At 53.7% G+C, this 7,729-nt stretch overlaps 1 long non-coding RNA gene across 1 annotated transcript; it reads left to right on the forward strand.

Annotated features, from left to right (window-relative positions):
- Positions 1–3,215: 3,215 nt before the first annotated feature.
- Positions 3,216–6,059, forward strand: LOC123330444. Its single transcript, XR_006546407.2, has 2 exons — positions 3,216–3,613; positions 5,569–6,059. It is a non-coding gene; the product is annotated as an uncharacterized LOC123330444 (long non-coding RNA).
- Positions 6,060–7,729: the final 1,670 nt, after the last annotated feature.

Genomic DNA, 7,729 nt, shown 5'->3' on the forward strand with positions numbered 1-7,729 from the left:
TTGGAGGGGAGGGGTGTTCACTGGAGTCCTGGGAAGGGCTGAGCACCGTTCGCCATGGAATTCCAGCATGGATGGCGGCGAGGATGTGGCCTGGCTGGACCCAGCTCCCTGTGGTTTGGGCTTTGCTGAGTGCTGCAAGTCTGAACCTGTGTTCTCTCTGGACCGTGGTGGGAGATACATTCCATTGAGAAAGTGCTACCTCTGCCGGGGCCCTAGGCCTGGGGGGATGCTGAGAGCTGCCTACCCCATGGGACCCAAGGACTGTTCCTGAGCCTCTCTCAGTGCTTTATCTGGAGAATGGGGGCATCGCTCTCCTGACCTGACTCTCCCCAGGGAGTGTGCAAAAGACTCCTGCCCAGGAATCAAGTAGCAGTGTGCCCACCACATAGTGGATACTCAACAAATATTTTAGGGACCTGTGAATGACAGAGCTGGTAGTCTCCTGGAAAGTGGGGCTTAGCAGGCTGAGTGGGACAGGCAGCACAGGGCTGGGTGAGCGGTGCCAGACCAGACCGGGGACTCTCCTATGTCAGCACCAGGGACAGGGAGCCGCAAGGCTCGGGACAGGGGAGGGGGGCTGTCCAGGCCTTGCCTTTCAGGGGCTTTCTTCTGTGCTCCCTACATCCCATGCGCCCTCTTTCTAAGCCTCCTGCATGGGAATGGAGGCAGCATGGGCCCTTGATGAACAGGTGGGCATTATGTCTGGGTATTGGTTGCAGGCTTGGCCATTGGTCACAGCCTCCCTGTTAGAGGCAACTGCCTGCCAAAGGCTGCTCCACATGGGCTGGGCCTCCATGAGTTGCCAGGTTCCAGGCCAGGTTCCTCGAGGCCTGGCCTTGCACGCCAGGGCAATGACCAGCTAGGGCATTTCTAATCAGAAAGGCAGGTTACCTTCTGTTGAGATGTCATCCTTCCTTTCTCTCATCTCCAACAGCTGCTCCCACGTGGGAGCAAGGGCCTCATGGAGCACGACTAAGCTCTGGTCCCTGGGGTGGCTGGCTGGAGCCTCACGGCCAGGCTCAGTCTACTCTCATGTGAGATGGGGATAATGAGGCTCCGACCTCGACAGGGGTTCGTTGTGGAGGAGTGAAGAGGTGGAGGGCGCACGTGGTAAAGCTTATGGAATGGCTTTCCATGCGTGTGTGTATGTATGCAAGCGAGGATGTGTGTATCTGCATGTGTAGGTTGTGTCACATAAGCCTGTTTGAGTGGGTTTGTATGTGCGAGCTGCGTGCACTCTGATGGGTGAGTGTGTACACACGTGTGAGTGCTTCTCTGTGTGCAGAGGGGTTGCCTGTGTGCCCATGTGTGCTCGTCCAGGTCCCATCACTCCCCAGGATGCACAGCAAAGGACCTCATCTTCCTCTCCCTGCTCTCTGTTCCTGCATCTTGTCAGTCTCCTGCCTCCCACTTCACACCACCCTGTACATGTCCAGCCCTCCCAACCTCTCCAGCCCCGGCCAAGGCCACCCTCCAGCCCACCCCTCACTACCGCTCGCACTCCTGTAATTACGTTCAGGCCTTTACACCTGCCGTTGTCTCTCTCAGCTTGGCTGACTCTCATGCAATGGTCCTACCTGGATGTCGCCTCCTCCTGACCCTCCTACTCTCCCAGCCCCAGCCCCTCCTCCCACCCTGCGGTCCCCTCCTCGCTGCCTGCTCACCATGTGTCTGCCAGTCAGCAGGGGCTCACACTGCTCACTCCCACTGGCTCCTCAACTCCCGCCCTGGGCTGAGCCCATCATGGTCCTCGCCACAGTCCTGTCCTCTGTGACCGCCATCTCCATTCCTTTGCCAAGGCCGGATGGGCTCTGTGGGCCGCACCAGACTGATTAACGGGGGCTTTTCATGCTCCAGCATGGAGGGGTGGGGATCTGGAAGCGAGGTGAGTGAGTGAGCAGATTCAATTCACCAACTAGTTCTGGCCCGCTGGACTGCCAGACTCAGGTCTGGTTGAAGGGGGGTGGATGGCACGAGGGAGGCCTGCCCATCCTAGGCCGGTCATGGGCACGGCCTAGCTGGGCATCAGGCAGGGCCAGACCCCTCCGAGTGGACAGCACAATGGCCTGCTAAGATGCTCCCCAGTGTCCCATCTAGCCTGCCACAGTCCTTCCTGCAGACGCAAACGCCGGGGAAGGATCTGAGTGCACGCGGTTTATTTGGGAGGAAGCACGGGAGGAAGTGGGCAGTGCGGCGGGGCGGGGGAGCAGCAGTCGGGGTGTCCGAGGTCGGGCCCTCTGCGGTCATCCTCCTGCAGTCCGCTCCCCTTTGGGCTGAGGCTGCCTCTGTGGTGCTCCCCAGCCCCTCACTGTAGCCCATCCCATGCCCTGGCTAGCACAATCCTTGGCCACTGCAAGTTCTCAGCTCAGGGGTGTCAACACTGGTGGGAGTAAGCCAGGGGCACCGCGGAGCCGAGTGTGAAGGGGTATGGGTGGCAGTGTGTCGGGGCCAAGAAATACCACTGGCAACACATGTGCTTAGTAAAAGCAATTTATTATTATTTCAAATTGAAAGGGCTCTGGAAACTCATGTCTGACTGCTGTTTTTTTCATAGAGGAAAACTGAGGTTGCAATAAGAGGTGTTACCCAGGGTCACATCGCAGGCCAGTCCCGCACGCTTGCTGCTGCCCTCCCAGGGTGGCCAGGGGTGTCTGCTGTTTGGCAGGAGTTTGTGGAACACTTTCTGCCCTGGTCACTCTGTAGGATCTTATCCTGTCAAATTCTCATGACACTCTATGAGACAGGAATTACAGGTCCCATATCACAGATGAGAAAACGGAGGCACAGGAAGGACAAATGAAGGGCCAAAATCACGTGTGCCAGTGAGTGGAAGGTTAGAGCCCCAAATACAGGCTTTGGACTCCAGTACACAAGGCCTTTAGTGAGCACCAGGAGGCACGCTCTGTGCAGACAGGGAGCGCATCACTTCAGAGACGAAGACACTTGTTGAGGGGAACAAACGTTTTGGCCCAAACCAAGCAGCAAAGCTGTTGGGGATGTATAGGTCATGAATTGACACCGCTTCCAGGTGTGGCTTGGCTGGTAAAGAACTCAGGAGACCTGGGTTCGATCCCTGGGTTGGGGAGATCCCCTGGAGAAGGGAAAGGCTACCCACTCCAGTATTCTGGCCTAGAGAATTCCATGGGGTCGCAAAGAGTCGGACACGACTGAGCGACTTTCACTTTCACCAGGAACGCTGTGGCTCAGAGAAAACTCAGTGAAGGGGTTGAGACAGGTCACAGCCTCCAGCGGATGGGAACCAGCCTTAGAGGGAGGTTGAAGGAAGCCGCAGGGACTGAGAACGGGGCGAGGTGCTGGGCCCGCCTGCTGTCTGCTGGCCTGTCTGCCTCTCTTAGGGCCGCACACTGGGGAGATACACCCCCACCTCCCCCAGCCTGGAGGAAGGCGTACCGGCCTGGAGGAAGGCGTGTTTGGGCACAGATTTGCTCAGTGGCTTCTGGAGGGGAGAAACAGTCACCTTTCCTTACTTCTTCCAAGTCAGACAGACTCTCTGGACTCCAGCTGGCAGGGACAGTGTGTGGACCTGACGGCGGCCCCTTCTCTTGTCCCGGGCCAGGAACGAGGTCAGCACTGGAAGGTGCTGGGAAACCAGGTAAAGCCATGGGCCCCATGGGGTTGGCCTCGTTCCTGAGGCCATTTGGCTAAATGGTGCCCCTTTCTCAGGTTTGGGGAAGTCATGTCTCTCTCTCCTGGGGGGGGCTGTGCCCATGTCTGCATTCGGGGCTCCCAGCGCTGCATCATCCCCTCTCTGTGCTTTCTGGGGGCCTGAACTCACCCCTTCAGCGGGTCTGAAACTCCCAAGCTGGAGGGTTTGGGGCAGTGATGGACGTCAGATGCCCAGGGTTGCTTTGTCTTTGGGGGAAGGGAAAAGAGATGACCCTGTGTAGCCCCAACAGAGCCCCTGGGGCCCCCAAACAAATACAACAAAAATTCACTGTGTCGGTTATGTTCTTCTTTTTAATCGTTCACTCTGACACATGAGCTTCTCACTCATCTTGGGAGGGGGCCTCAGGCCCAAAGAAAAGTATTTCTAACAGAACCATTCAAGTTGCAGGGTGGGGCGGCTTGGGACCCTCTCCACGGCAGTGGCTTCCAGGGTCACAGCTGGGTACTTAGGAATTTTAAATCCAGGCCCAAATGGCAGTCAGGGTGGCCAGCATGCCTCCATCCCTGGGTCTAATTCATGGGAGGACGGCGGCACACCCTGCCCTCGAGGGGCCTGTGCTAAAGCTAGATGGGAAGTAAGTTGACTGGAGGGGAGGTGCCAGAGACCCGCAGAAGCAGAGCACCACCCCCAGGGGGCAGTCTTGGCCTGCAGGGGGCAGGACCCCAGGGCCAGGAGCCTCCTTGGGATGACCCAGATGTTGCTCAGTACAGCTGCAAGCTCCTCACCCGTGTCATTTCTAAGCTTGGCTCTGTCCCCTTTGCCCTTCAGTTACTTGTCTGTAACAAGGAACTTATCCTGTCTGTCTTGCTTACTGATGCTGGGCCCCCAGACATGGACACCTTAGAATTTCCAAACACTTCTGTCCACCCTCTGCTGTTGGATGTTTGAGCTCCCTGAACCAACTGTCTTGTCACCATCTGCCCATTTTTTGGCTCCTGCACCCCAACCTTCATCTTGGGATTCCACCCTGTGCCGATCTTCATATGCACAAATCCAGTAGGATTCCCTGCTCTGATGCTGGTTGACAACATGTAGTATGTGGGTATTTGAAGTCTGTGCCTTTCTTGGCCTCTGCCACCCACAGTAATATTTTTTCATTTCTTTCTGCCTAGTGGCTCTTGGGTGGCTCCTGTCCTCTCCTCTAAATGCTGAGTTTTTCAGGTTTATTCCTTGTCTTTCTTCTGCACTCCTCTTCCTCCCTGAGTGATCCTACCTACTCCCATGGCTTGAAAGCTTACCTTGCCAATTAACTACTGCTGTATCACAAACAAAAGTAACCCAGCATCAGACAGAAGTGAGCATGCGTTTCTCAGTGAAGCCTCTGTGGTTGGCTGGAGTAGTTCTGCCTCTTTCTGGACAACACAGGCGTAATCTTCTCACGGCAAAGTCCAAAGCACAAGCCAGCAAGACCATCTGCACACAAATGCCTCAAGTTTCTGCTTCCATTGTATCTGTTACTGCCTGACTTGTGGGCTTTGGGGGGACCTAAGGTCAGGGGGCCAGGAAGCGTGCCTGATTCATAGTGAGCTGTGGCAAGAATGTGGATGGATGATTCTATCATGGGACAGCGAGGAATTAGGACCAAGAATTTAATCTACCCCAGCACACTGGTGCTGACAACTCCCACACATGTCTGCAGGCTAGTCTTCTGTTCTGAGATTTAGGCTCACATTCCACACCCTCTGGATGTCTCTGCTTGACTCTCCCGAAGGCTAGAGATGATTATTACTCAGAGCATCTAGACCCTCTCTTTAAGACTCAGTTTCCCTGCCTGTAAAATGGGCAGGTTCATTCAGATAATCTGCAAGTTCTGAGACTAGGTCTGGGGCTTGAGATCTCGCATCACCTTTGACTTTTTAAAGGATTTGCTTTTCCTCCAGATTTAGGTGATGGAGAGGAACATGGATGTGTAGCCAGCCTGAGGGGATGCTAGAACCTTCTGTTGACCCCTACCAGCCTGTGTAATCATGGCTCTCATTGAGCTCTCTTGGACACTGGAAGTCAGCTGGATCATGAAGGACAAGTGGATGTAGACCCGCTGGGCTGTGGGCATAGTGAAGGACCCTCGCAGTGACTGAGAACTGATGCCCAGGTCCAGGCTCTGAATCCAGAGAGGCAAGACCCGTGTGTGGCCCTCTAGTTCTACGCTCTCATGATGGAGAATTCTGCGGTCATTCTCATGGAGACAGGTGTGTCTCAGGAGCCTCACGGCTCAGGCAGGCTGCCCTCCGGCCCGAAACAACCTTCCTCGAGCCCTGTGCACCCCAAACAAAAGCTGCATCTGACTCCTCAGCCTTTGTGCACATCTGCATTATTAGCAATGCTAATACCATTCTGCAATGATAAATAATTAAACAATTATGGTCATGAATCAATAAGTTTAGCACATTTTTTCATCAGTAAATTGTACTGTATAAACAAGAAATATAAATTACCAAGTCTAATTTCCCCCTAAAATTATAAGCATTTTATATCTAATAATTAAAAAAGTATTAGAATTCAATGTAGGATAGTTAGAACTTTAAAGAATTTTCAGTTTCCACTAAACACCATTAAATTGTCATGTTTTATGTCTCTGAATCTGATTAACATTTTGAGATCTGGCCTCAGAAATCTTTCTTTGTGAGCTCCCAGAGAAGCCTCTCTGTTTCCATTTCTCTCCGTCGTCACAGACGGTGAATCCACTGGGCTCTAGCTTCCAAGGGTCTGAATGCACGGGGCCGGCTGGAGCGCTGGGATGTATGGGATCTTGATGGAAAGAATACATGACTCATAGGCTCAATCCAGCCTTCTACAGTTCTCTTTCTGACCTATTAGGAGTTGTTTTATTTTTATGTTTTGCTTTTAAGTTTCAATTTCTAGATTAAAAAAAAATTAGAAGATGTAACAACACTGGATTCATAGTTTAAGTGCCTCAGTAAATGGAGCATTTACCACCCTGTTTGCCGCAGTCCCCACCACTCCCAACAGCCTCTCAGGCCCTGAGGTTGAGGGCAGCAGCAGTCGTCTGGAAGGTCACATGATCTTTCTTGTCTCTGGCCCCATTTCGCATCTGTGTCATCTGCTTGACCCTATAAGCACCTGGGTTTCCCCCCACCCCAGTTTAATGGTTGGAATTTGATGTCCTCTGCATTCTAAGCGCATAAAGTAAAGGTTCCCAAGGCCCAAATCCCAGGACAGCTTACATGCGGGAGAATAGTGTACTAGTGGGAAATGTCAAACCAAGGTGACACCAGGCAGGTTTTCTTTCACTTGCCTCCGGTCACTGGTTTTGCTCCGTGCTCCCACCTCCAGCCTAAGCAGCCTGCCCCTGTGTCCCTCAGCGCTCCTGCTGCCTCCGGGGGACCAAACCCCCTGCTCCACCTCCTTTGAGGTTCTGTCCTTACTTTGTCCCTCCCCCAGGCTGCCAAAGCAGCAGCCAGGACACCAAATTCTCCTTCTCTTGTTTCACCTGTCCATTACCAAAAGATGAAACTCAACCCAAAGAACCATCCAGAAACAGTTTTCTGCCTCCACCCCACCACCAGTCTGAGCCATCCTGAACCCACTGTTAGGAGAAAGCTCACTGATTTCATTACCAACAGCTGAGCCATTCCGGCTCCTGCAATCCTTTCCACCCAGCGGCAGCTCCGCCATGCACCCAGCTGCCCAGCCAGACCCCAGGACTCATCCTCACACCTGCCCTCCCTTAGCCCCATGCAGCCTCTCACGATGTCCTCTGGCTCTGCTTCCTCAGTCCTGCAGATTCCAACTCCCCTGCTAGCCCCTTCCTTCCTTCCCAGCGGTGGCCGCAGCTTCCAACTGGACGTTCTGCCTCCAGCCCCTTCACTTCTTTGAAAGCATTGTCCACACAGCTGAAGGACGAGGTTTCTAAATTGCAAATCTGATTAGCTCCATGGCCACCCCTCCCCAGCTTAAAATATTTAATGACCCTAACTGCCTTTGGATAACTTGGTGTTTGAGTTCAGACGCATTTGGAAGCAAGGGTGATAAATGCCTCTGTGTAGCTCAAGTACAGGGAGGGGTGATTCTCAGGATAAA

This window comes from Bubalus bubalis, chromosome 18, assembly GCF_019923935.1.
Source record: "Bubalus bubalis isolate 160015118507 breed Murrah chromosome 18, NDDB_SH_1, whole genome shotgun sequence".
Taxonomy (NCBI): Eukaryota; Metazoa; Chordata; class Mammalia; order Artiodactyla; family Bovidae; genus Bubalus; species Bubalus bubalis.